Source organism: Mus musculus, chromosome 10 (assembly GCF_000001635.26).
Source record: "Mus musculus strain C57BL/6J chromosome 10, GRCm38.p6 C57BL/6J".
Lineage (NCBI taxonomy): Eukaryota > Metazoa > Chordata > Mammalia > Rodentia > Muridae > Mus > Mus musculus.
The window spans coordinates 90279806-90306962 of record NC_000076.6 but is presented as its reverse complement, the minus strand read 5'-3'; the positions used below and the strand labels follow the sequence as shown (position 1 = coordinate 90306962).

At 38.3% G+C, this 27157-nt stretch overlaps 1 protein-coding gene across 32 annotated transcripts in view; it reads right to left on the bottom strand.

Moving 5' to 3' along the window:
• Positions 1 to 27157, bottom strand: part of Anks1b (ankyrin repeat and sterile alpha motif domain containing 1B) — a 1100386-nt gene that overhangs the window by 666338 nt on the left and 406891 nt on the right. The gene's annotated exons all lie outside the window — the stretch shown is intronic.

Genomic DNA, 27157 nt, shown 5'->3' with positions numbered 1-27157 from the left:
CCCTTCTGTTTTCTGCTTTGGGGGGGGGGAGGGGGAGAGGAGAATAAAAACTTTTAAAAGAATAACTTGGAATTCTACATTTCCCTTTTTAATGTAAACCCAAATAAAATAATATCCAAGGAACAGTTTAGAAATATGTGAAACTCTTTGAAATGGATAGAAAATAATATAATATTGGTTAGCACAACAGGAAGTTTATCTGCTTAATAATAAACCACAATCTTTCATAGCTTTGAATGAAAATCACTGCAAATGTGAATCCTCAAGATGTTCACTTCTGTTATGCTTTCAGTTCTGTCCCAATAATTTTATGTCCCATACATATAAACTGATACAACTTAGACTAAGACTGTATTTACTATAGATAAACATGTTTCTCTGTTCTATGATCATTGCTTACAATCCCAAGTAAAAAGAAATAATTTATGAAGGCACTTTGTTCATAAAAAGAAAGGATATTAATCCCCCCTAAAACTGTGTCCATCAGATAAAATTATATTTCAGAGCCTTAGGAGGTGGTTTAGTCAGTAAAGTGCTTGCTGCTTTTGCATGAGGATTGATCTCAGATCCCTAACATCTGTGTAACAGCTGGGGTAATGGCATGCATCTGTAATCCCTGCCCTGGGGGGAAAAAGGGGTTCCTGCAGATCACTCACCAACCAGCTTAGCCAAATAAAAGAGATTCAGGTTCAGTAAGAGACCATGTTTCAAAAGGAAAGAGGAAAGTGATTAAGGAGGAAACTGGAAGAGAATCTCTGGTCTTAACATGCATGTATGTGTGCATATGAGCATATATCACTAGCACACATCTGTATAAGCACACGCACAACAATATCTCTCTCTGTCTCTCCCTCTCTGTCTCTGTCTCTCTGTCTCTCTGTCTCTCTCTCTCTCTCTCTCTCTCTCTCACACACACACACACACTATAGTCTCACTGGGGAATAATGAGACAAAAAATTCAAATGAGGCACCTTTAGATAAAATGGTCATTCATTAAAAAAAAAAAACAAAAAACAAAAAAAAAAAACACACAAAAAACCTTGAATTTTCCAGGGTACATTTCTTTTCTTCTCTTCTCTTTTATTTATTTACATTCCAGTAGCTGCCCCCTCTCAGTCCCCCTTTCCATAGTTCCTCATCCCAGTCCCCCTCCCCATCACCTCTGAGAGGGTGCTTCCCCCCATACCTCCCCCTTCCCTGGGGCCTCAAGTCTCTTGAGGTTTAAGCACATCTTCTCCCACTGACCAGGAAGACCTCTGCTATATTTGTGCAGGGACCTCGGACCTCTGTATGATCCAGAGCACATTTCTTAAATTTAATAGATGCTGTGAACTTACTGGCATCCCAGGATAAGTGGAGCAATATTCTGAGTAGATAAACATTGAAATCAAAAAATCATTATTTAGCAGGATAAAAGCAAGTTGTTTGATTCTCTCCTTTCAGCTTTCATTCTTACCATTCATTCAACCATACTTAAAAAAAATGGGTCAGGGACACCTATGTGTCAAGCATCATGCTATATCATAAAGATAGACATAAAAGAGTCTTGCCAGGGTCTGTGAAAAGAATGGGCAAATAGGCAAAACACAGAGGACTTTTAGAGCAGAGAAAGTATATCCTGTAGGCATAATGTGGGTGGATACATCTCATTATACATCCATCCACATCAAAGATGTGCAGCTCCAAAGGTGAGCCCTACACTAAACTGTAAACTCTGCAATGCAGGCTCATCTCTTACTGCAAATGCTCCATTCCAGTGAGGGATGCTGAGAGTGGGTGAGACACACACACAGGGGAACTATGGGAGTTTCCTGTATTACAGTGAGGGATGCTGAGAGTAGGTGAGACACACACACAGGGGAACTATGGGAGTTTCCTGTATTACAGTGAGGGATGCTGAGAGTGGGTGACACACACACAGGGGAACTATGGGAGTTTCCTGTATTACAGTGAGGGATGCTGAGAGTGGGTGAGACACACATACAGGGGAACTATGGGAGTTTCCTGTATTCCAGTGAGGGATGCTGAGAGTGGGTGTGAGACACACACACAGGGGAACTAGTTTCCTGTGGATCTATCCAGTGTAGTCTAAAACATCAGTTTTGCCAATAGATAATTTTTCATTTCAAAAATAGTTCTGTGATATATTGAATATGTATAGAGAAAGAAAGAAATTAAAGATGACTAAGGTCCTAGCCTGAAGTCCTAAGAGTATATAGCTGGTATCCATAGCCATGAGCAAGGCTGTTCAAACATTCTCTCCTTTCTTTATTGCTTCCAATACTGCTTCTGCCCTTTTTCTGGTGCCTTTTAGACTCCAATGAAATTATATTAGCTAGAATGCTTAGCATTATCATTATTAGTATTACTAATTCATTTTCCATGTGCTATTGTTCATGCTGTCTCTGTATTGCACTCAGAATAGCTTCTTATATTTATTTTCCAGATAATTTTTTCTTTCTTCAGCTGTACCTAGAGCTCTGACAAACTACTAATTTCAACTATACTTTTAAATTCTAAGTCTCGTAGTTATTTATTACTAAACATCCAATATTAGGGATATTACTAAATATCTCTAATATTGTTAATATTGTTCTGCTCCCCACATCTTTTAAGGTTGGTCTTTATTTACTTGAAAGTGGCAAGTATACATTGCTTTAGTGTATGTGTTTAGGTAGAGTTTTTAACTATTTTAATTTGGCATGTAATAACTGTACACATTTATAAGGTACACAGTGATATTTCAGTATCCCTGGACAATGGGCACGGACTGGATAATTAGCTCATGAGTCATCGCAGACACTCATCACTTCTTCACATGGAGGAAAGTGAACAGATGCCTGGGGATGGATGAACAGGACAAAGAACATGTTTTAAAAAGTCCATGTCTGCCACACGAAGACCTACAGAGTCGACTAACCTGGGCCCATGGGGGCTCACAGAAATTGAACCCAACCAAAGATCATGTAGGGGCTGGACCTAGGCCCCCTGCACATTTGTAGCAGATGTGGTCTTCAGTGCTGTCTCTGACTCAAGGTGGCCTGCTATCGGATTTCCTTCCCCTAGCTGGACTGCCTGGTTGGGCCTCAGCCTTAGAGGATGTACCTAGCCCTGCTGTGACTGGATGCCTTACAGTGGGGTGGTACCCAAGGAGGGGCTTCCCCTTCTCTGAGAAGAAGGGAAGGGAGCAATGGGGAGACAGATTTGTAAGGGCAGGGTGTTGAGAGGATACAGGGGTGCAATCAGAATGTAAAGTGAATTTAAAAAAATAAATCATGGAAAAAAGTCTGTGTCTGATAGTGACAGTACTAGAGCCTGTAGTGATCTTCTGTGGCTTTGGTTCTCAGCACCACTTAACTTTCACTGTTCATGCCTACAGCCATTTTATGTTTTCACTCAGGTTGTTGAAGCAAAAACCTATAGCATTAAATGTAATTCATTCTCTTTCTTCCAGCACACATTAGTTCAAAACAGCATCTAAATTTGCATTCAAGCTCTGATGCTGAAATCTGTGAAGAGCATGCCTGTGTGCCAGACGGTTTAGCAAACCTTTCTGCTGACTGTGTTCTTTATGAGAGAGAGAGAGAGAGAGAGAGAGAGGGAGAGAGAGAGAGAGAGAGAGGTGTTAAAGATTATCTTCTGTAGTCTATGTATATAGATAAAATGAAAGACAACTAACCTATCTGAAGTTAGGTCTATAAAAGTTTAATAAACGTTTCTTTTTCTGCTATCAAACTAAATATCATAGTTAAAGTGTAAAAGATGAAACAAATTCCATAGAAAAAGTACGAAAATAAGTAGAAATGTTTATACATCACATATCTGCAGAAATGGTCATGAGTACTTGGAGTAGATTTGAGATAATATCTTTTATTTATTAACACAGATTAGTATAGATAAGATTTGGTTCCAGAAATGAGAGATAGTCTCTTGAGGCCTTGTTTTGTCAGGGTTTTCCAGAGAAAATGAGCCAGAAATGTCTAAACATGCAAAGAGTGCCCCGTCAGGAACTGGATCAGAAGATCACAGAGCCAGAGAGGTCTCAAGATCTGTAGTTGTTAACTAGAAACTCAGAGGAGCCAGCATGCAGGTCTACTTTGAGTCCTGAGCACAGAAAACCAAGAAAGCTATAGGCTAAGTTCTACTACAAAGGCTAATATATTTCAAATCTGCATAGGGCCAAGATTTCAGCCTAACTCTCGAATCCAGCAAACACAAATTCTCACGCTCAACCCAACAGTCGGGAGCCCCCATTGTTCAGCCTGTTTGCTCTGTTTATTTCGTCCATCGACTGGATGAGTTCCACACATGAGGAAAGACAAATAAATCCCTTTGTTCAGTCTACCATTCACATGTTGAGGGCATCTACAAACGACCTCACAGACAAAACCAGAAAAACATTTTGCCAAGTGTGAGCATTCTATGGGCAGTTAAGTTGGCATAAATTTAACCATCATAGAAACTACTCAATACCTCACTCATTGTTTGAAAGGAGTGACTCCATACTGAAACATAACTCCATACAAAGCATAAACCTAAAGATCCTTCACTGCTTCTTAAATAGTTTAATATAAAATACAAAACACTGAGTAATCATGGATTGAACTACTTAGAAACCACAAGTATATGTGAGAATCTTCATTTTCTGAATCTGTGAGCTGTCCCTTTTGATTTTATACTGCATTGATTTTTGCATCGTTTATCATGTAGACACACTTTCTCTTATCTTCTGTGTGAATCCTTTAAGAAAATTCTTTAAGGAATACTAAGTGAGACAAGATGGGCAAAGCAAAATCTATGCCCCATGGATGTTCTAAACAACTCAGAGATGCTCTGCCTTCTCTAATTCTCTGTTTACTCTTTCCAGAAAAAAAGCAACCAAGTATAGGGTATTCTAGAGAAGCGGTTCTCAACCTTCTTAATGCTGCCACCTTTAATATAGTTCCTCATGCTATGGTGACCTCCCCCAACCATATAGTTATTTTTGCTGCTACTTCATTATGGTAATTTTGCTACTGTTATGAATTATAATTATAATGTAAATAACTAGTATAGAGGGATATCTGATATAGGACCACCAAAGAGATCTCAGCCCACAGGCTGAGAACCATTAATTACTCTAGCCTATATATAAAACCTTGGGAAATTAATTTTATCTTAAAAGAACCTTGATACATTATTTATTCAGTTATCTGGTGGATGTTGCAATATTAAGCCCATGTCCAAGACAGTTTTCTATGTTCTACCTGCAGTTGGTAGTAAAAATTAAATAAGGTGGGAAAAGTTTGCCTAAGGAAACTGCCAAGTATACCTAGAATTTCAGGTAGAAATGAGACTCTATTCAGATTAAATTACTACATAATATGTAATTTGGTATAACTGTCATTCTCCTCCACACTGGGAAGCTTAGAAATAGTGGAAATTTATTTGATATTTAACAAGAAAAATATCTGATTAATAGAAAATAGTCCCTGTGCAGTTTTCTGGCCTTGCATCTGTTACACCATTCTCTGGCGTGTATTGAATGACAGTTCAAGGACACAAAGGATGACACTAGATGCTAAACACCTGACAAGTGAGATTGAGGTTTCTTCCAGTTGGGGATTTTGGGAAGGATAGCAAGAGGTAGAAGTTTATCTGAAAGACAAATATTGCAAAGTGTAACGTCTATGTGGAAGATAAAATGTTGATCGTCTAGAAGTAGCGTGGGGTTAGTGGTTATCAGAGGTTTTGCTGGATGAGGGAAGGGAGCAGGTGATGAATCAATACAAAGTGTAGCTGGTATCACCTAAGCTGACAGTCATTTATTGTATCCTTCAGAAAGCTAGTGCAGAGAAATCTGCACGTCCCCAACAGAAGGAAATGGCATGTGTTTGAAAGGACAGTCAATTACCCTCTTCGATCATTATGCACTATATGTATTGAAATATTATATTGTTACCCAATAATATGCACAGTTACTATATTAATAATTTTTCAAATGTTCTATGATGTATCTGTAAACTTTATGCAGAAAGAAATGACAGGGAAGGTCATTCTAAGACACAGAAGAAGAGCAAAAGAAAAAAATAGAAGGGAAATGGGAATATTTGCAGAATTCAGGAAAGTTATTTTTAGAAGAAGTACTAAGAACAGGGGAGACTGTATAAAGAATTCTGGATTAGACAAATCTATGCTGATATCCTGCTATATTTAATCTGTTTCCTCATATATGAAATGATGCTTTTATTGTAGTGTTATAAGGATAAGTGAGACATGTATGTATAAAATTCATTGCATAGTACATAGTAGGTCCTCAATAAAAATTATCTAGGAAAACAAACAGTGGATCCATAGTTAGTTATAGTTATATAACTAAATAACCATATGTAGTTATTTAGTCATATAGTCATCTTCCACCTGAACTGCTGCCAAGAATGGCAGATACTTCACTTGAACCAGAAGAATGATGAAACGCACAGGAAAAAGAGAGAGATAGAGAAAGGAGGAAGGGAGGGGAGGGAAGGGACGGGGGAAGGGAGAGAGAGAGGGAGGAAGAGAGGGGGGAAGGGAGTGAGTTATACACTATTTACCCTTGACTTAAGTATTTGAAGTGGAAATGATTGCCATCAGTGTTATTTGGTATAGATGCCTATATTCATAATGAATATGAATATTCTTCCCACATAATTAAAAGCCAAGCTTGATCTTCAGGCTGTGTATGTATACACACACACACATACATACATACATACATACATACATACATACATCACTTCTGGAAAAAAGTTATTAAAAACCACTAGATTCTCTCTGAGATGTGTCTTCTTGGGTTCTCCACCTCTCTGATTGCTTGTGCTGAGGAAATAGGGATATAGCCATACATGAAGAACTGTATCAAACATCAATGTAGGATAGTGAAGCTCTGAAGCTATCAGTTCAATCATCCACCAAGAGCTAAAATGTGTGCAGTACAATACAAATCAGCTTGGAAACAAATCCACCAGCCCTCTGTCAAGTCTTGAAATGACTATAGTTCTATCCCATAGACTGACTGTGTCCTCAGGAGAGACCCTCAGCCAGAGGCATAAAAGTTAATCCTCCCTCATTTCCTGATCCAGGGAGATAAAGATGCTTGCTGCTTTTACCCACAATTTCTAGGATAATTTGCTATGCAACAACAGATCACTAGTATGTTAGATGTTTGCCTAACATCTACAGCATAGTCAACATGTTTGCTACAGAGGCTGGAGGGCTGAGAGGATTTTTTTTTAAATCCTTTCTTTCAGAAATGGGTTTTTATGCAATGGATAGTATAGAGAAACAAATATTAACTTATAAAATTATGTTATTTGTGCTTCGTATTGGAGTTCAGATGAGTGAGTAAGGGGTCGGGAGTGGGGAATTAGTAGTAAAGCATCCAAAGCAAGGAAAAGAGAATGTGCACATGGTCAGAACCATAAAAGCATACTGTCCTTTAGGGAGCTACACATTTCTTAGTCTTGTTGGAACCCAGAACGTATGTGTGAAAGCAAATGGAAATGATGTTGGCAGGGTAAGTATTCAGATGAAGAGAGAAAGGTGTATGCAAAACAAAATTAGCTGTTGAAGAATTGGTCAGCCACATTGCATGTCTAAACACTGGTTTCCCCCAGCCTTTGATCAAATGATGCTTGAATCTATATAAAGGACAGAATAAAAGGCCATAATTACTTTAAATTCTTCTACCTGGAGAGAGTCCTACTCATGCACTATGGGATAATATAATTGACAAGCAACTTGAATATTGAGTATTTTATCCAATTCAACCTGTAAATAACCATTGACCCTGACCATACCAGGAAGTTATAGCAAGCCAGCCACCCCAGTGCTGAAAAGACATGAAAGAGTCCAAGCTCTCGAGAAGGAGCCACATGTAGAGAAGGCTGAGAGCACACACCCATTCTCCTCACCCACTCTTCTCTCTTCCCATTCCCCAACCTGGAGCAGGAAAAGGGTCACACAGCTTAACAAATCCAGAGTTATACTCACCAATGAGATAGAAAGAGGACAGTAGTAAGAGAGAAGTTCATGTGTCCTGTGTGCTCTCTATCCAGGAGGATCTCAAGAACTTGGGGAGAATTCGGGTAGTGTCAATAGGATTTATTGTCTTGGCAATATTTTGTGTTCTAAGCCCTATTGATTTCGAGTCCTATTTGAGTTCATGAGCTTTCCATTAGTTATTGTCAACAATTTCCTTTTCTCTACCTCATCTCTATGGTCCCTTATAATCATCTTCCACATCTTTTATCTCAATCCAAAATGGTATAAGCACCTAGCCTGACCAGGCAACACCCTAGCATAATCTTTCCAGGCTCAAATACCAACCAAGTCACCCACTCATCCCAGTAAAGAAGAAAAATTAATTTGCTAAAACTTCAGATAAAACTATAACAGATGTTGGAGAGAAAGTAACCTTTCTAGAAGTTAGTCTATTGTATACAATATAATGTATTGAATATTATTATATTACAGCATTCAATCTTCATGTAAGAAATGAATGTAATGCCATCAGATTCCATTATACTTTATACTGATGCAGATATTATTTATAAACTTTACTTACATTTATTATTTAACATCCAGTCTTGCTTTCTACCCCAAGCCTGCCATAATTTGGAAAACTTCAGAATCTCCAAAGGTAACCAATCATCTTTAGCCCACAAAGGTTTTGATTGCTCTTCATGTGACTTTATTTCTTTTTAGGTTGCCATGACTAAAGTCAACTCATGAGCATCTATATAAACAATTATTGCAAATAGACATTTAGTGTGAAAATGTCATTGTATGGACACAATATTCGATCGCTTCTGCTCTCTTATGCCCCTCCACCACAGGATACCTACTATTTAATCCTAGAATGACCTCCAGCCCACGTACAACTAATGCTGTCTCTTCCATCACTCCACTGGATTCTCATGTGCTTGTTTCTTCATTTTAGACATGATGACCATCATTTTGTAACTCTCTAGTCAACAATTACATTCACTCTTGCTATTTTTATACAATACACCAAGAAGTAAAAACACTGTTGTGTGCAACTGATGCCTTAGTTCACAATCAGGTTGAAGATTTGTTCCCCTGACTACTAGTGGTGCTGCTGTCAGATGATTTATAGCTGTTGGCTTCAGGACCAGATTGCCTCGGTGAGAACTGACTTTCCTGTTTCTGTGAACAGCCTATCTTCAGTGCCTGACCAGAACAAGCATACAAAGGTTGGAACAACTTTTAAGGGTTACAGAAGTTTGAGATTCCCAGGGATATTGTGGATGACACATTGAAATTGCATCGTCTTAACATCTTTTTCCCTTCAATAAATATTGCTTCCAAGAGCACTCACTAAATCTATGTGCTAATGGCCATCTCAAAGTCTGCCTCTAGGTGAATACATCCTGGATTTAACCTAATCCAATTGCCCTCAATGGTCCTTTTTGCATTTCAAACAACAATAACAACAACAACAACAACAAAACAAAACTAAACCCCAAAAGCAAAAACAGGTACTTAGTGCAGAGAAAAGCATACTATTGTGAAAATCAGGTTAACAATATAATATGCTCTCAGACTGTCCATGCCTTGAAAAATAATTGGACCCCAAACTACCCACTGGTACTTAACCAAAAGGATAAATCAATAAATGTATAAACCTCTTAATTAAATGTCTGCTCAATCTTTCTATAGGAGTGTACTGTTTTGTATAGATTTGATTAATATAAAATACAATATTAAACAATATAATAAATATAATAATATGTGTGCTGCCTGATTCCTTTTAAGGTCCCTTTTTATTGTGTGTTCTTTCAGGAATTCACATGAAAACATGGGAAAATCATCTCGATTCTCTGTGTATATCATATCCACATCATTTTCTTATGAAAATGGAAGTCCATGTATCTCTGATGTCATGCTGGGTTAGTCATATTCAAGGTTCACATTATGGCTCTGCTCCATTCTCCCGTCCATTCTGCTTTCTGTTTTCTAAGGAAGTTAGATTTTAGTTTCTCCATTAAACATGGTGTAATTTCCCAAACCAGAGTGGTTCCTAGTACAAAAGATTAGGATTCCTTTCCTGTGTGGGTTCGTCTGCACTCTCCTCCTCTGTGTGATGCTTCATTACCAAGCTGAACAAAGATGGCTGCAAGTCTGATATGATCATATTAAAGTATAGTAGAGGGACACCACTTCGTGACATAGGTTAAGAATTTAATGAGTCAAATTTGTATAAAAGGTTAGTATCTGACCCACCCATTGACATGAGTGGGCTTAGATAAGTAAGGACCTACCTACTTCCTGGGAAGTGGAACACTATGATCTGAATGCTTGTGTTCCTTCATTGTTGAAATTCTAATTCCTAAAGAGTAGAAATTAGGCTATGTTTTAAGTGACTAAGGCATGAGGATAAAGCCCATCCTATGAATGGTGTTAGAGTCCTCCTAAGAGTGACCCCAGAAAGATCCCTTGTCCCTTCCATCAGGTGAACTCCCATTGTGAAAAACAAAACACAACAAACAAAAAAAAAATCCATCCATGAGGAAGCAAACCCCCAACCAAATCCAATTTGCCAGTGCCTTGATATTGGATTCCCAGCCTCTCAATATAAGATATGAATTTCTGTTGTTTCAAAGACAATCTGTCTAGGGTATGGTATTTTTTTTTTGTTATAGGTCTGAATAGCCTGAATTTCCATCACTTCAATAAAGACAGAATATGAACAAAGAAGTATGCATTTAAATGTATTCCTTGTCACCCATTTTCCTTCTAGCCTCTTCCTCTCTCTCACTTTGTGATCTTCATTTCCATAAGGCTCTTCATGGTCTGCTCCCATTTACCTCTCCATCCTTTTCCCATACTTTTTTTTCCTTGGGTGATGTGAGGATGGAGGTAATTTGAGGTTATCTTCTAACCAGCATCAAATCAAGAGTTATGTAATTAAGAAGGACACCCATAGCCCAACTTGTGAGAGACTAGGAGGAGAGAAGGGCACGATGAGGAATAAGGATGAAATTAGGCATAAATTAAGTGAAGTCTGATTTGTCTCAATAGCAACACCTGTTACAGGCTGCAATCTCTTCAGTGACCCCAGCTGGGCAGATCACGGGTTCTGTCAAGTCTACATACAGTGTGGCTGCTTTGTTCCAAAGCCACCATCATGACCTAGAGAGTAGGGGACATTTCAGAAGGAATCAATCTCAATTACTGAAGAGTCAAAGTTTTATAAACATAGATTTTTATGTATTTTAAGCAATATAGTTCATGTTGCCTAATTAACATCTATATTTATACAGAACTAATGAAAACAAAACTTAAAATATTGAAAAATTAGCAAAGTTAAATGTTCAACTATAGTGTTTAAATTTAAGTGATCTTATTAATGGCTGTTTTATTTTATATTCTGCCAAATCTTTTATCATATAAATAAAATTTTAAAATGAAAATGGAGGTAGGAAAGTGAGAGAAGAAGGGGCTAGAAGGATGGTGGGTAATGAGGAATGCATTTAAATATATATTTCTTCTTTCACAATCTTTTGTTACTGAAGTAGTAGAAAGCTTAGGAGATCTAGTGAACATTCATGGTTTTATCTTTTTTATTATCCTTTTAATTATTTAAAACAATTTTACCTTAACAATTTTATGTTTAACAATCATATTCTTCCCCTTCCCCAAGTCCTTCCAGATTCCCTCCCCCCTCTACCCACCCAACTTTAAGTTCTTTCTCAACAAACAAACAAAACGCCCAATACAACAACCCCCCTACAGGCATAAGAGTATTTATTTTAATGCATATTGCAACATATGAATGACATATTACTAAGTGTGTATATATATATATATATATATATATATATAAGCACACATACAATATTGATTTGAGATGTTTGTCAATTAAATATGTCTTAAATATTTTATGGAGCTAATAATGGTTTTGTTTCTAAAATTCTAGAAAATTCTGTGAAAATCAACAATTAAACAAGATATTTAAATATAGGTGACTGAGTTACTATTGCTAGAAGTTCACATTTATTTTATGGATCTTATATTTTAGCATAAAATGCCCTTCAATTGGTTTCTTCTATTATACATATATTTTTTCTTGAAATATTGTTATATTCTGTAAGTTGTGCATATAGCCATAAAAGGAAATCACATATACTATAAGAGGAGTAAATGCCTGTGGAATTACACTTATTTAGATGTACTTTACTAAATTTCTATATTGCATTTCTTACACTTTCATGAATCAGATGGAATGGTCCCAGGATTTCCAGAAGGCCAACTGGAAGGCAAATGTGCGATTTTATTCTCAACCAACTCTCCTTTATGTACTTATGCCAGGAGAGCTTGCAGCAATGATGTCTGTTTTTCCTATCCTAGAAAGTCGTTCTATGCCAATCATTCCATGTTCAAACTGTTACACTTATTCGTCCTTATTGAAGATTCTCTTTCTGGGTAATATCATTAAACAAGGAAGCTATTCTTCAGTCCCTTTCTGACAGATGCTTTCAAATACCATTAATCCCAATACCACCATGGTCTTTTAAATTTATTTCCCATTTATATTATCTAAGCTTTCCAGATTTAGAAAATCAGTCATATAATTTCCATAAAATTGGTGGTATTGTTTTAAAAACTTTGATGGAATTTTTGCTATTGATAAAGTACTGTTTCACCACTGGACACAAAGAAATATATTCATGCAAAGGCATAGAATTATTATAAAGTCTCAGTTTCAATTAAAAAGCTGCATACAAAAATGTACCATAGTCTTGGTTTTAGTCATTTAAAGAATACATTGAATAAACAGTCCTGAAAGCCAGTATTTATTCATGACTGATGAGTATAAATTATTTTTAATTTATAATATTTTCCTATTTCTCAGAGATTCTTCAATCAGCATATGTCAATTCAATCCATTCGTGTTTGCTTCATACATCAGCCACATTTATGAAATAGTGCTGTAAGAATATTTAAAATTTGAGTTTTATCCTGCCAGAAACTATTGTCCTGCCTCTTTGTCATGAGTCTAGAGACACTTAAATAAGAGGAGCTGTTTGCCCATGTACTAATAATGGACTTCCTATCATTTTAAAGTCAAAAATAGCAAAGTAATTGGCATCAGCATACCAAAAGATTTTACTATTCCAGTGATGAATGAGACAGCCAATCAAGTGGGAAAAAATAATCTTTACAGAATGAATAATATTCATTCTTACAAGGGTTCAATATCCATACAGAGAGTAGCAAGGGGAGGAGGTCAATTTTAAAAAGAGACATGGAACTAAACAGAGTTCTCAAAAGATAAAATAACAATGGCTAAGGGATAGTTTTAAAATGCTCAACATCCTTAGATATCAGGGGAAAGCAAATTAAAACTACTTTGATGTTTCATCTTACCCCAGTTGAATGGCTAAGATCCAAAAAATCAAATGATGTCAGATTCAAGCATGGATGTGGTTTGAAATGGGAAATACTTATTTTCTGACAACAGGAGTGCACAGTGGTGCAGCCACTATGGAAATCAATGTGCAGTTGTATTTTTTTTTTTTAAACCTAGAACAAAAGTCTTACCCCATGATCCACCTATACCATTCTTGGGCATATACTCCAAAGATATACATCTTATTTCAGAGTTGCTGGCTCATTCATCTTTCATTGCTCTCTGTTTATAATGCCCAGGAAATGGAAAAGAAATCTGCCACTAATGGATGAATAATAAAACAGTGGTACACTTATGCAATGGAATATTATTCAGCTATTAAGAAAAAGTACTTAGGTAAATGGGTGGTACTATACATTATCATTCTGAGTGAAGTGACCCAAAGGCAGAAAGACAAACTTCACGTATTTCTCCCACTTACAGATGCAGTTTCCAACTTTTAGATATGTTTCTGATTCATTTGGAGTATGCATTAAATCGTGAAACTAGCAAGGGGATACGGAAGTGTTCTTTCAATAAAAGAAAGAAAGGAGATAGAGATATAAAGGGAGAAAGGGGAAATAATAGTACAGGTAGGGTTGAATGAGGGTAGATAATGGAAGGGCAAGGTAGAGGGGAATATTGGGGGAAGGGCATAACCACCACCAAAGACCCAGAGAAGACAGAGGAGAAGCAACGATTGCAGAAGCGTCCTAAATTATCAACATGTACACACAACAGGGAGTTCAAGTGGAGTTACACTATAATAACACAACAGTGCCCCTAACTAGACACCACAGGCTAACAAAGAACACAGTGCCAAGAATGCATTATCTCTTCTGAGGATATTGGAAGTGAAGTCCAACCTCTAATCATTATAGGTTTTTGCCAACACACTTAGCTTATAGAACTCGGTGGTAAGATTCTAGTAATAACTAGCTAGAACTTGGAAGTCTCATGCTGGCTATGCATTATTCCAGAGGAGAAAAGTAATCTTCAGTCTTATGTAGATATTAACACTGTGAGCTACAATAATGATTAGCCTGGCAAGATATACCTACTAGTGCATTAGTGGCATAACTGTTATATGAATAACAACCACTTTCTGATGAGATTTAAGGCCCATTCCTCAAGATAAAACTCTCATACCTGACACCATTACTAGGGCCAAGAACCTGTGTCTAGGCAGGTCATGGGCCTCAGAGGACAGCCTACTTACTGCTCTGCTGAAGGTATAGAGTATCAAATTGACTCCTAAAGATTTACTTTCTCATAGATCAGTACATCTCTCGATTTCATCCGTGAAGCTTCTATTTTTAGTAGATGATGATTAACACAGAGACCCTCAATTGGTCAAAGAATGACTGTCAGAACCAGAGACAGTGGATGGCTACAATGAAATGGTATTTTCCAGACACACAGGGAGGTTGCACATATGAGCTCCTAGCAACTGTGATACCTTGAATATAACCCATGCAAGCTCAAGCTAGACAAAAATCCCAGCAGAGAGAGCAATGTGGTCAAGAAGTCCCACTCCCAGCTGATGAGTTAGTTATGGGTAACTGGTAGGGTCAAGAACTTGTTTTATCAAGGGTATGGCCTCTGGTAGGTGGAACAAGCACCAGTGCCTGCCCACAAACCACAGAGTATACATCCAGCACTAACTACACCTGATGGGTTTTAAATACTGAGGACACAAAGTTTGGTGGATGTGGAATGAGGGATGGATCTAGGAGGAGTTGAAGTAGTTGAAGTTGAATATAATCAAAACATGATGTATGAAATTCTCCAAGGACTAATAAAATATTTTTAAATAAAATACAGCTTTATCTAAAATTCACACAGTTTAGATGTTGCTGATACAGTTAGACTTTTCTATTCCTTGCCCAGGCCAGAGTGTAGACACACAGAGTCAATGCCTCATCAGCTGAAATAGATTCACAACTTGGAAGCATACAGAGACTAGTGCATCCATGTCCACCAGGAAGAAGCCTGGATTATACATCAGAGCCAGGCTAGATTGCAAGAGACAAGAAAATACATAAAAGCAGAGTCAAAACCCTCTATACTAAGAGAACTGGTTGTATATCTCATTAACTTGCTTAAACTGAAATGATTTTTCATGGATTTTTAGATGGCTGGGATATCTTTGCAATGGTGAGGCAAATATTATTTAGTCCTAAGGCATTTTCCAATAAATTACTTGAATCAGTGTGGTAATAATCATGTTTCAGATGTAATCATCATGTTTTCACTGGAGAGTAAGCCTACAAAACATCAGGTCATAAAATTACAAAGTAACATATTTTACTTCTTGGAATAATCTCCTAAATTTTGGCCTCAGTTTTATTTATTAAGGTTTGGTAAACCGATCCTATTACCATCACTATATTGAGTTATGTGTGGCAATTAGTATTTTACAGAAAATTACACATTTTGCTTATGTCTATCCATTTTAATAAAATAATCCATTATACCATTTCTATTGTTATAATCACTTCTGAGGCTTTGATTGTATATAATTTGACTTCATACCAATTATTTGTATTTTTTTTTCTCTTGGTCAGTCTTTCTAGAGTCCTTTCAAATACAGGTTAGTATTTTAATTGAATTTATCTTAGCCCCTTATTTTGAAATGCATTCCTTCTCTGTCTCAAAACTTATGAGTAAGCTTTCCAGAAGAATGGTGGCTTAGCTGCATTTTTCTATTTACCACAACCCATCTGCCTAGTGAAAAACATACAGTTCTTGTGCCAATGTATTCAAAAGGAAGAAAGAAGTGGGTACATTAATTAAGGTATCTGTTACATCACAAAATTCATATCCTAACTAGAACATGGGGCAAAAGTGGTGTTAGATGTCTTAGCTGGGTAGATATTTGATATCTATTTTTCATATACTAGAGAAATAGATACTTTAAAATGGAGATGTGAAAAAGAAGATAGCCATTTTAGTATAATAGCATATTGTAAAAGAAAATTCCAAATGAATAAAGAGGAAATATTATTAGCAATTAAATGAGGCCAGAAAAATAAAACAGTAAGAAAATAGATACTTAAATAGATAGATAACCTAAAAGATGAAACCTAGAGATGAAAAAAAAAATTAAGAGAAGCACACTAGTTGTTTTGCTAAACATAAAAGGAACTTTCCCAAGTAAAAATAAAGATGCTTTGGAAATCAATTTGGCGGTTTCTCAGAAAACTGGGAATAGTTATACCTCAGAACCAAGCTATAACACTCCTGGGCAGATACACAAAAGATGTCCCACCATACCACAGGGACTTGCTCAACAATGTTTCCAGAGACTGGACACAACCTAAATGGCCCTCAACTGAAGAACAGATAAAGAAAATGTGGTATATCTACAAAATGAAATATAATTTTGTTGTGTTAGGTGATTAAAGGTACTAAATTGTCCAGCGGCTGAGCAGTGCCAGCTTCTCTCTACCGGTGCCACAGTTTTGGAATCTCAAATGAAAGACACATATACAGAGCTTTATACTCAAATATGGCTTAAATAGCTCAATGGCTGGGCCACTCCCAAACTTACATGTTGTTAAAGCCTCCCCTTCAATACTCCTGAGTTATTACTCATGTGAATCTATATTTCATCTTTGTTACCGTAGACCCAATGCGGGGCTCCCTGGGGCCGCTCTTCCCTGGCTCTGACATGACTGGTTTGACTGGTTTGTCTCTCTTCTGCATCTCTCAAGCTTGAATCTTATTCCTTCTCCAGCATCAAGATTCTCTTTCTTCCTCTGCCCACTTGCCTACAAATCCTAAAGTCCTGCCTCTGTCCCACTGCCTACCAGCAACTTTGTTTACCAACTCTTCAGGGTTTTACATTCAGGATTCTCACGTAAATTTGGGAACCCAGTTAACCTAATATAAGTATTAAACCGAATCCACAACATTTCTCCTTTTTCATCCATTAAAAAAGCCTTTCCCCTCAGATGTACATTGAACAAAGTTATAACAGTTATGTAAACTATAAGGTATATTATATACTAATAATGTCCAGTCTATCAATTTTTTCAGTTTAGGTACATTAATATCTCTCCTAACTTAAAGAGCTTATAATTCTATACCCGAATTCTATTGTGATATTTAACTTGTATTACCATCTGTACTGGCTGGTTTTATGTGTCAACTTGACACAGGCTGGAGTTATCACAGGGAAAGGAGCTTCAGTTGGGGAAATGCCTCCATGAGATCCAACTGTAAGGCATTTTCTCAATTAGTGATCAAGGGGAAAGGCCCCTGATAAGTGGGACCATCTCTGGGCTGGTAGTCTTGGATTCTATAAGAGAGCAGGCTGAGCAAGCCAGGGAAAGCAAGCCAGTAAAGAACATCCCTCCATGGCCTCTGCATCAGCTCCTGCTTTCTGACCTGCTTGAGTTCCAGCCCTGAATTCCTTGGTGATGAACAGCAGTCCGGAAGTGTAAGCTAAATAAACCCTTTCCTCCCCAACTTGCTTCTTGGTCATGATGTTTGTGCAGGAATAGAAACCCTAACTAAGACAAATTGGTACCAGGAGTGGGGTATTCTTGTGACAACCTGGCCATGTTTTGGGGAGGACTGTGGAAGGACTTTGGAACTTTGGGCTAGAAGATCCATTCGGTGTTAAGAGCTCTGTCAGATGTTGTGTAGGAGCTTGGAAGATAATGTTGAAAACAGTGCAGAAGATGGAGGCCTGGCTTGTGAAATTTCAGAGGGAAAATTAAAGACTCTTTTCAGGGCCATTGTTACTTTGGTTGTGAAGATTCTGTGGTTCTGGTTAGCTGGGGCTGAAGAATCAGCTGTGATTAACAAGATACCAGAACTACTAAAGCAAAAACTTTGCATTACTGGGACTATTGATGCTGGTTAGCTGGAGCTAAGAAATTAGCAGTGATTAAGAAGAGACCAGCATCATTGAGGTGACATCTTCTGGGAAGTGTTTTCTGAAAGCACAGAGACTGTGTTCCAGAGATAGCCAAGGTTGTACCTTGTGCTGTGGCTGGACTTGGTAATGTGTAAGAGTCACCCAGGTGGTACTGGTTTTGAAGGTATGAAGGAGTCACGCAGACCAGCTGAGGCTCGGCACTGTGAGAGGCCATGGAAGGCCATTGGTGAAGGTACAGCCTCAGTTGCAATTGACAGCCCAGGACTGAAGGGGTCATGCAGTGTTTTGGAGATGCCAGTACCATGAGATGACCACCAAGAGCAGCAGCAGTGAAGTACAGGCATCTGGAGCCTAGAGGATGATGTGTGTGCTACAAAGGGCATGGCTGGAGAAGTGACCCAAACCCTTGGAGGAGCCCAGAAGATCGTGAGTTGGATCCCAGACATTGGATGGTTGGAGATTGATTTTTGCTTTTGATTGTGACTGTGCCCTGATATTTTCTCTCTTGAAGGAAGAAACTATTTTAGTGGAGCCCACAGTTAAGAGACTTTTAATTGTAAAAAGACTTTGGATTTTAAAAGAGATGGATATTTTAAAGAGATTGAAATTTTAAGAATATGTAAAGACTGTGGGATGTTTAAAGTTATTTAGACCTTGGGGATGAATAAGAATGTAAGGGTTGAGGCTTACTAGTGATGTGTTTGTGTGTCAAGTTGACAAGGGGTCAATTGTACTGGCTGGTTTTATGTGTCAACTTGACACAGGCTGGAGTTATCACAGGGAAAGGAGCTTCAGTTGGGGAAATGCCTCCATGAGATCCAACTGTAAGGCATTTTCTCAATTAGTGATCAAGGGGAAAGGCCCCTGATGAGTGGGACCATCTCTGAGCTGGTAGTCTTGGGTTCTATAAGAGAGCAGGCTGAGCAAGCCAGGGAAAGCAAGCCAGTAAAGAACATCCCTCCATGGCCTCTGCATCAGCTCCTGCTTTCTGACCTGCTTGAGTTCCAGCCCTGAATTCCTTGGTGATGAACAGCAGTCCGGAAGTGTAAGCTAAATAAACCCTTTCCTCCCCAACTTGCTTCTTGGTCATGATGTTTGTGCAGGAATAGAAACCCTAACTAAGACACCATCTTAAAAAAAATCTTTTTAAATATCCATCATCTTCCTCAATGTTAAACAATTTAGGTTTAATTATGAGACTATAGCTAGTCTTCATCCCCATCAGAGATCCAAGAACAATTAGGAGGTGGGGAGAACTGGTTTCTCAGCTGAGCTCACCTGGGCCATGTGGTTCTTCCCCAAGCCGCACAGGTTCGGAGCTAAAACATGCTAAATTGACCCACATAATTCTGGGGTTTAGGACTAGGACACACCCAAGCCAACCCAGGGACACAGGTAACAGACTAAAGATTCAACAAGATGCTCTCTCTGGGTCACTACAGAGAGCTTGAGCCACAATTACTAAGAGCTCCTACTGGGATAAGGCAAAGGAAACAGGCCTAAATAAGATAAAAATAATCTAAATTACCATTTTTAAGGGCAGAGGGAGAATGAATAAAAATTGACTTAATTACTTTTAAAGATTAAAAAAAGAAAAAAATGCTTTAAAAGTTTTTTTTAAAGGTCTATGCCAGGGCAGCAGCTGGGTTAAATGTGGGATACACAGAAATTCTGAGATTACTTAGCCTAATAGGACAAATTAATAGCCTGAAAATATTCTTATACAGTAAGTAGAAAGGAATATAATTAAAGTTAAATGTGGGGAATTGCAAGCTGTTCTCCATCAAGCTGAGGTCTGAACCCTGATGGTCATAATTCACCATGACACTTCCCTCATGCTCCTGGAACTCTGGCCCCTGCCTAAGGTACCACCTCCCACAGCCCCCACAAGAGAAGCATGGTCAGTAGCCATGTAGACAAATGGCCCAAGACTCTGACCTTCAGGCTAAACTCCTCTCCAGTTACCTAGCAACAGTAAAAACCATAAAAAGGGGTGTTCAGCCCGCCCCACCTCCCTCTCTTACTCTTATGCTTTTACTTTTTACCCTTCACTCTCTCCTCTCTTCTCTCCCCTCTCTTTGTCTTCTCTCCTCTCTCCTTCTCTGTCTTCTCCTCCACCCCCCCCTCCTACCTTCTCTCTTTCTCCCTGCATTTCTATAATAAAGCTCTTAAACCATAGTCTCTGCTCCATCAAGATCTGCTGCGCACTCTGGTCAGTATTGGGAACCTCTTCCCTAATCCCTCTCTCCTATAACCCTGGGGCTATAGGGTGTCGCCTCTGGGTCCCAGGTTGGGGGCTGCCCCTTTTCCATGCCCCCCCTGCCTGATTGGGGTCAGAGGCTTAGATGCCCACCTGGGGCTGAGTGAAAAGTGTCCCAGCAGCCCCCCAACGCCTGCATCTGCCTACCCAGACCACAGGAACTCTGGCCGGACGTTTGGCCCCTTTTCCCTTCCCCTTCTTCCCCAGGGTTCCCCCTTTTTTTGTCCCCAACAGTTAAATACACAGGAGATGATGTAAATTCAAGTTATATAAAGAGAAAGGTGATATATACCAACAGAGATATTAATCTCTACAGAAGGGAGAATTTAAATATACATAGATAAATAAATAAATTTAGACCTTGCTCTCACTATTAAAAATTAATCATATAAGAACAAAGCTGGGACCCTCAGTGTCTTACATATTAGATTCTCGTATAATTTTGGAAACCTAATTAACATAGTACAAACATAAAACCAAATCCATAACACTATTCAGCTATTAAACACAAAGACAGCATGAATTTTCCAGGCAAATGAATGAAACTTGAGACTATCATCTTGAGTGAAGTAACCCAAAGCCAGAAAGATACATATGGTATGTACTCACTTATAAGTGGACATTAGCCATAAAGTGTAAGACAACCAAAGAAACTGGGTAACAAGGAGGTCCCAAGGAAGAATGTGTGAATCTCACTCAAAGGGGAAACTAAATAGTCAATGGAGGTGGATGGAGGGAGGGAACTGGATAGGAGAGGGGGTGAGGAGGGGAATGATGATGGTAATCAGGTGTGGGGATGGGGTCACGAGAGGGTTGAGAGTGAGAATGGAAATTGGTAGGGGATATCTCTGGTAACTAGTCAGAGGCCTGGGATCAGGGAGTATATGGAGAGCTTATGGGGCTGACCCTAACTGAGATTCCTCCTAGCAAGGGATAGAGAGGCTGAAGTAGCTACCTCCTATAGCAGGGCTATATACAAGGCTTCCAGAAAAGGGAGGGAACATCAGTCCATTCACAAAATTTGTCTTGTCTACAAGATGTGCTGGGACAAAGATGGATCAGGGACTGAAGAAACAGCCAACCAATGACTGCCCCAACTTGAGACCCATCTCATGTGAGAGAGCCATCCCCTGATGCTATTAATGATACTCTGTTATGCTTGTAGACAGGAACCTAGCATAGCAGTCTCCTGAGAGGCTTCAACCAGCAGCTAATGAAGGCAAATGCAAACACACACAGCCAAACATCAGTCAGAGTTCAGGGACTCTTATGAAAGAATGGGAGATAGATGAAGCAGAAATTTCTGGTTTCTTTAACAACTCAGTTATGTCACATGATATTTTTCTGGAAGCTGTCTTGTAGAGGGCATGTAATGTTTTGCTAAAATGAGACGAGAGGCAAGATAATGTTTAGAAGAAATATAAATAGAACCCCAGAGTGAGAGGATGCTCTTGCATTGCAATGCCACATAATACTTCGCTTCTTCACTGGTCTTCACTGGTCTTTGCTGGTCTTCACTTCATAGAGAGAAACTTGTCAAAGAACTTCTCATTGGATTCTAGCTAGTTCTGTCCACTTCTGCTTATTCATGCCAATTTGGTGGAGCCTCACTGTTTCTGCTGGATTGTGACACCCTTACTGATTCGTGTTTGATGTTTGCTGTTAAACTGGACTTCTGGTATCCTGACAATAAAGAGTGAAATTGCCCCCAAGCAACTACTTCTAAACAGGAACACAACAGCCTTTTCCTATTAACCTTTTCCCCCTACCTCTAGACAATGGACCAGAAAGGATCTAAGCCTACAGATAGAAGTAGGCAAGCTGGAGGAGTTAAGAACACCACAAGAAGACGCACAGAGTCAACTCACCTAGGACTATGGGAGCTCACAAAGACTGGAGCACCATCCAGGGAGCATAGAGGAGCTGGACCTAGGTCCTCTATATATCTGTAGCAAGTGTACGGTTTGGTCTTCATGTGGGTCACCTAACAAGCAGAGCAGGGCTGTCTCAGTCTCTGATCTCTGTGGTTGGATCCCTTTCTCCCTACCTGGACTGCCTGGTTGGGCCTTAGTGGCAGAGGATAAGCCTAGTTCTTCTGTGACTGATCTCCCAGGGTGGGCTGACACCCAAGGTAGGCTCCCCTTCTCTGAGAAGTGGGGGGGGGGCAAAAGTAGGGGAAGGGACTTCTAAGAGTAGGACTGGAAGAAGAGGAGGGAGGGGGACTGTTATTGGGATACAAAGTGAATAAAAATAAATTATTCATAAAAAAGTTTTAAATTAAAAATAAAGATTCAAGCATTAGGTTGGATTTTTGTATGAAAAGTTGTATGTTACTTTGAAGAAACACAGCTGAAATATAGTGATAAAGAAAGGGTGGAAGTTGCAAATGCTGGCATTTGTGTGCAGTGGAAGGAACCCTTGAACACTGCTGATCTGAATGCAGAACCAACAGTATGGTTGCGCCTCAAAAATCACAGATACCCTACGATCATCCAATACCACTACAAGGCATAGACAGCCAAAGCAGAGGAAGCAGTGTATCAGAGGCACAGCTGTGGTGATGTTTTCATTCTCAGCACCATCAACAATAATACAATCTAAGTGTCGATCAATTGAAGGATAGACAAAAAAATGTGCACTATTAATTCATCTAGAAATATAAAAGTAAAGTTTCTGGGTGTTTTCATCATAAAGAAATGATAAAGATTCAGAGAGAGAGAGAGAGAGAGAGAGAGAGAGAGAGAGAGAGAGAGACCCTGTGTCAAAACTGTAATAATAGTGTGGAGGGCAACAGAGAAAGACATCTAACATTAGCCTGTGATTCCCTCCACAAAGTCACAGACTAACAAAACTCAAGTGCAGCAAGGGAAACTTCTTTTCCAGTTGTTGATCATGTGAGGCCAAGAACTTCCTAAAACAATATAGTCTTTATTGTCATTTCTCTTGGTCACAATCTATAAGTTGAAGGGAAGAGTCTGTTTCTGAAGACAGCACAAACCTTGGACAAGACTTAGAGGACTAGAGCTGGATCTGACTTGGAAGCTCCATCCTTGAAGACTAGCTCCGTGGTACCTCAAGGGGCTATAGAAGCTGCCAATGGAGAAAAGCAATCAGTAGCCCAACTAACTAGCTTTAATATCATAGCAATGATCAGTATGGCAAGATATCACTAAGGGTACAAAAGTGACATTTATATTCTGGGGACAAACGACAACTATCAAATCAGACTTAAGCCTTACTTAACAGTAGGGATTCCATGTCTAGAACTATAAACCTATTCTACTACCATGGCTGATGAGGCCTCAAACTCTAATGAAGAATCCATTTCCTAATCTAACATAATTTCTAATTTCTAACTGCCTTCCAAATACTTATTGTTATACCCAAAGAGAAGTGTAGCTCTCACCCCTTATCAAAGAAACTTCTTTTGGCAGCAGTGGGAGACCATTAGAGAAAGCCAGACCTGACCAAAAAGCAGAGACTATCTGACTGTCAGGAACTCAGATCCAGTTGATAAATCTACAATATGGCTACCACATGTAAGGCTCAGATAATATCACAGAGGAGGGGATGGAAAAAAATGTTAGATCCAGGGGATAAAGAGAATGTCTGTGAGATGGTATCTTCTATACATGGTACAGAAACCGTGACATGAAAACTCAACCTTCTTGCCTAAACAAACCTGGTAAATGCCACCACCCATTGACATGGCAATGTGAACGGCGGAACTTCACAAGGCCCCATCACTAGATGAAGAGCTATAGGCAAGTAAAGGCAGCTGGAAGAGGGATAATCAGCCTTCTCCAGGGATGAGTTCTCCATTGGTTATCCAACTGCAAACAGTCAACCCTTACAAAGTATACACATGAGCAGCACGGCAGTGTCTCAACAGGTTGTATTTATGAATATATTATATTATATGTAACAATAATAATTAAATACTAAGAAGTTGTAAATTTGAGATAGGGTCACAAGAGTACAGGTAGGAGGAAGGATGAAAGGGAAAAATGATATAAATATAATAATTCCATATAAAATTCTCAAAAATAAATATGTAAGTAAAAATACTTTTAAAATTCTAGTGACTGGTCCAACTTGAGATCTATCCCTTAGATGGGCCACCAAACCCTGACACTATTACTGATGCCGTGTTGTGTTTGCAGACAGGAGCCTAGCATGGCTGTCCTGAAAGGTTCTACCAGAAGCTGACTGAGACAGATGCAGATACTCATAGCCAAATATTGGGCTAAGGTTGGGGACCCCTATGGAAGAGTTAGGGGTAGGATTGAAGGAGCTGAAGAGGATGGCAAGCCTATAGGAAAAACAACAGTATCAACTCATGTGGACCCCTCAGAGCTCCCAGATACTAAGCCACCAGGCAAAGATTATACATGGGCTGGTCTGTGGCCTCCTGCACATATGTAGCAGAGGACTGCCTTGTCTAGTCTTCGTGGGAAAGGATGCATCTAATTGTGTAGAGATTTGATGCCCCAGGGAAGGAGGATGCATGCTAGACGGGTGAGGTGTGGGGTGGGTGAATGAAGCCCCCTCTCAGAGGTAAAGGGGAGGGAGGATGTGGCGAAGAACTCTTGGAGAAGGGACTGGAAAGGGAGACAACATTTGGAATGTAAATAAATAAATAATAAATAAAACAATTAAAAAACACTTTTAAAGATAAAATATTAGAGGAAAATTTATGGTTATCTGGGGCATGTACCACACACTAAAAGAAAGGGATATAAGTAAAATATATGAATCTGAAATGTCTAAAAGTTCTTTTCATATTGGCTCATTTTTTAAAAAGTGTCAAATAATTATAATTTGGCGAGTTTATGAAAGGGCTCCATTGTAGTACTAGTTTTTGTACTTATTTGTCAATCCAATCAACATTTCATTCCCTTAAATCTTTAGTTTCTTCATGTATAGTATGAGATTAAGACAATGGCAAACCTGCACTGCTAATACCTTTATGCAAATACAACAAATGTACTGTGGAGCAATAAATAAGGTAAGAGTTGGCATTTAATTCTAATGATTGAAGACACTGGACATAGCCAGAGCATCAAATACTGATATTAAATCATTTTTCTAGACATTGATGAAAAATTGAATTCATTGGTGTAAGACATTTTTTAACATTATTGGGTGACTTTACTTATAGTTTGAAGTGATGACCTTAGTTTAGAAATTTGGGAGTTCTTTGAGATAACAAATCTCCAAAGTATTAATCATTCATTATCTCACGTTGCATGTACAATTAACAAAGCATAATTGTAATTTAAATTTTCTTGAGTCAGTTAACATTTGACATGATCATCACGAGGGTCTTCATAGTCTATGAGTAATTGTTTGGTGGTTTAATTAAATACATTTTACTTTAGGTAAAATATCTTAGTTCTTCATCTCATAATTTTCTAGTAAAATTTTAATCTTCTACCAGACCTTATTAGAATAGATTTATTTCTATGCAAGAATCCAACATATGTTATAGTTGGTCAAAATCACTGTCAGATGAATATACATATATATATACATATATGCTTATTAAAATTTGTTTATATTAGTCAATATCCTATATTTTATATTTTCATTCATTAATATTCTGAATATTCATCAATATTATGAAAACACATAACATAACCTTGCTTAAAGTGTGAGTTTCCTTCTAAGTCCTACTTGTCTTTTTGACCTTTAATGTTTCAAACATAGGTAACACAAATTATTATATATGAAATTTTTATGTTTTGTATTCCTTGGTATTATGTTTTCTTATGTTTGTCATCTTGTTGGTTTTTTTTTTTTTTTGGTATGGTACCTAACCTCCAATTAAATTATAACTGGTGATACTGCTCTTTAATGCATTTAGTTGAGTTTGTTTAATATATACTGTGTGTGTATATATACAAGTAGGAAGTGCATCTGTACATATTATGTGGAGGACAGAGGTCACTCTCCACCTTATTTCTTGAGACAGTGTTTCTCACTGACCCTGGAACTTGCCAGTTCTGCTGAGACTGACTCAGGTTGCTGCAAGAGTTCTCTCGTCTGTGCCTACTTAGTTTGAGGATACAGGCACATGCTGCCATCCGTGACATTTACATAGGGGCTGTGGATGTGAATCCAGGTTACCACATGGGCACAGAAAACATTTAACCAGACAAGCCATTTCCGCAGCCCTAGTATTTTGTTTTATTTTCCCATTCAAGAAATATTTTGTTACTCTGTCTAGCTAGATCATTTTAAACAAAATAGCAAGAAATTTAAAAATGACATTCTACATGGCCATGTTTTCATTAATTATTTTTTCTTTTGTGCTTGTGTGTGTGTGTGTTGATTTTCTTCTTTTTCCTACTGTTAGAAGTATTTTAACCTCCAACTATATTAATAATAATAATAATAATAATAATAATAATAATAAATATTCCTTTATTCGCCAATTTTCCACCATTGGCTTAGAAAATATAAATTATGTTCCTGACTTTCTTTTTTTGTTTGTTTGTTTGTTTGTTTTTTTGAAACAGGGTTTCTCTGTGTAGCCCTGGCTGTCCTGGAACTCACTCTGTAGACCAGGCTGGCC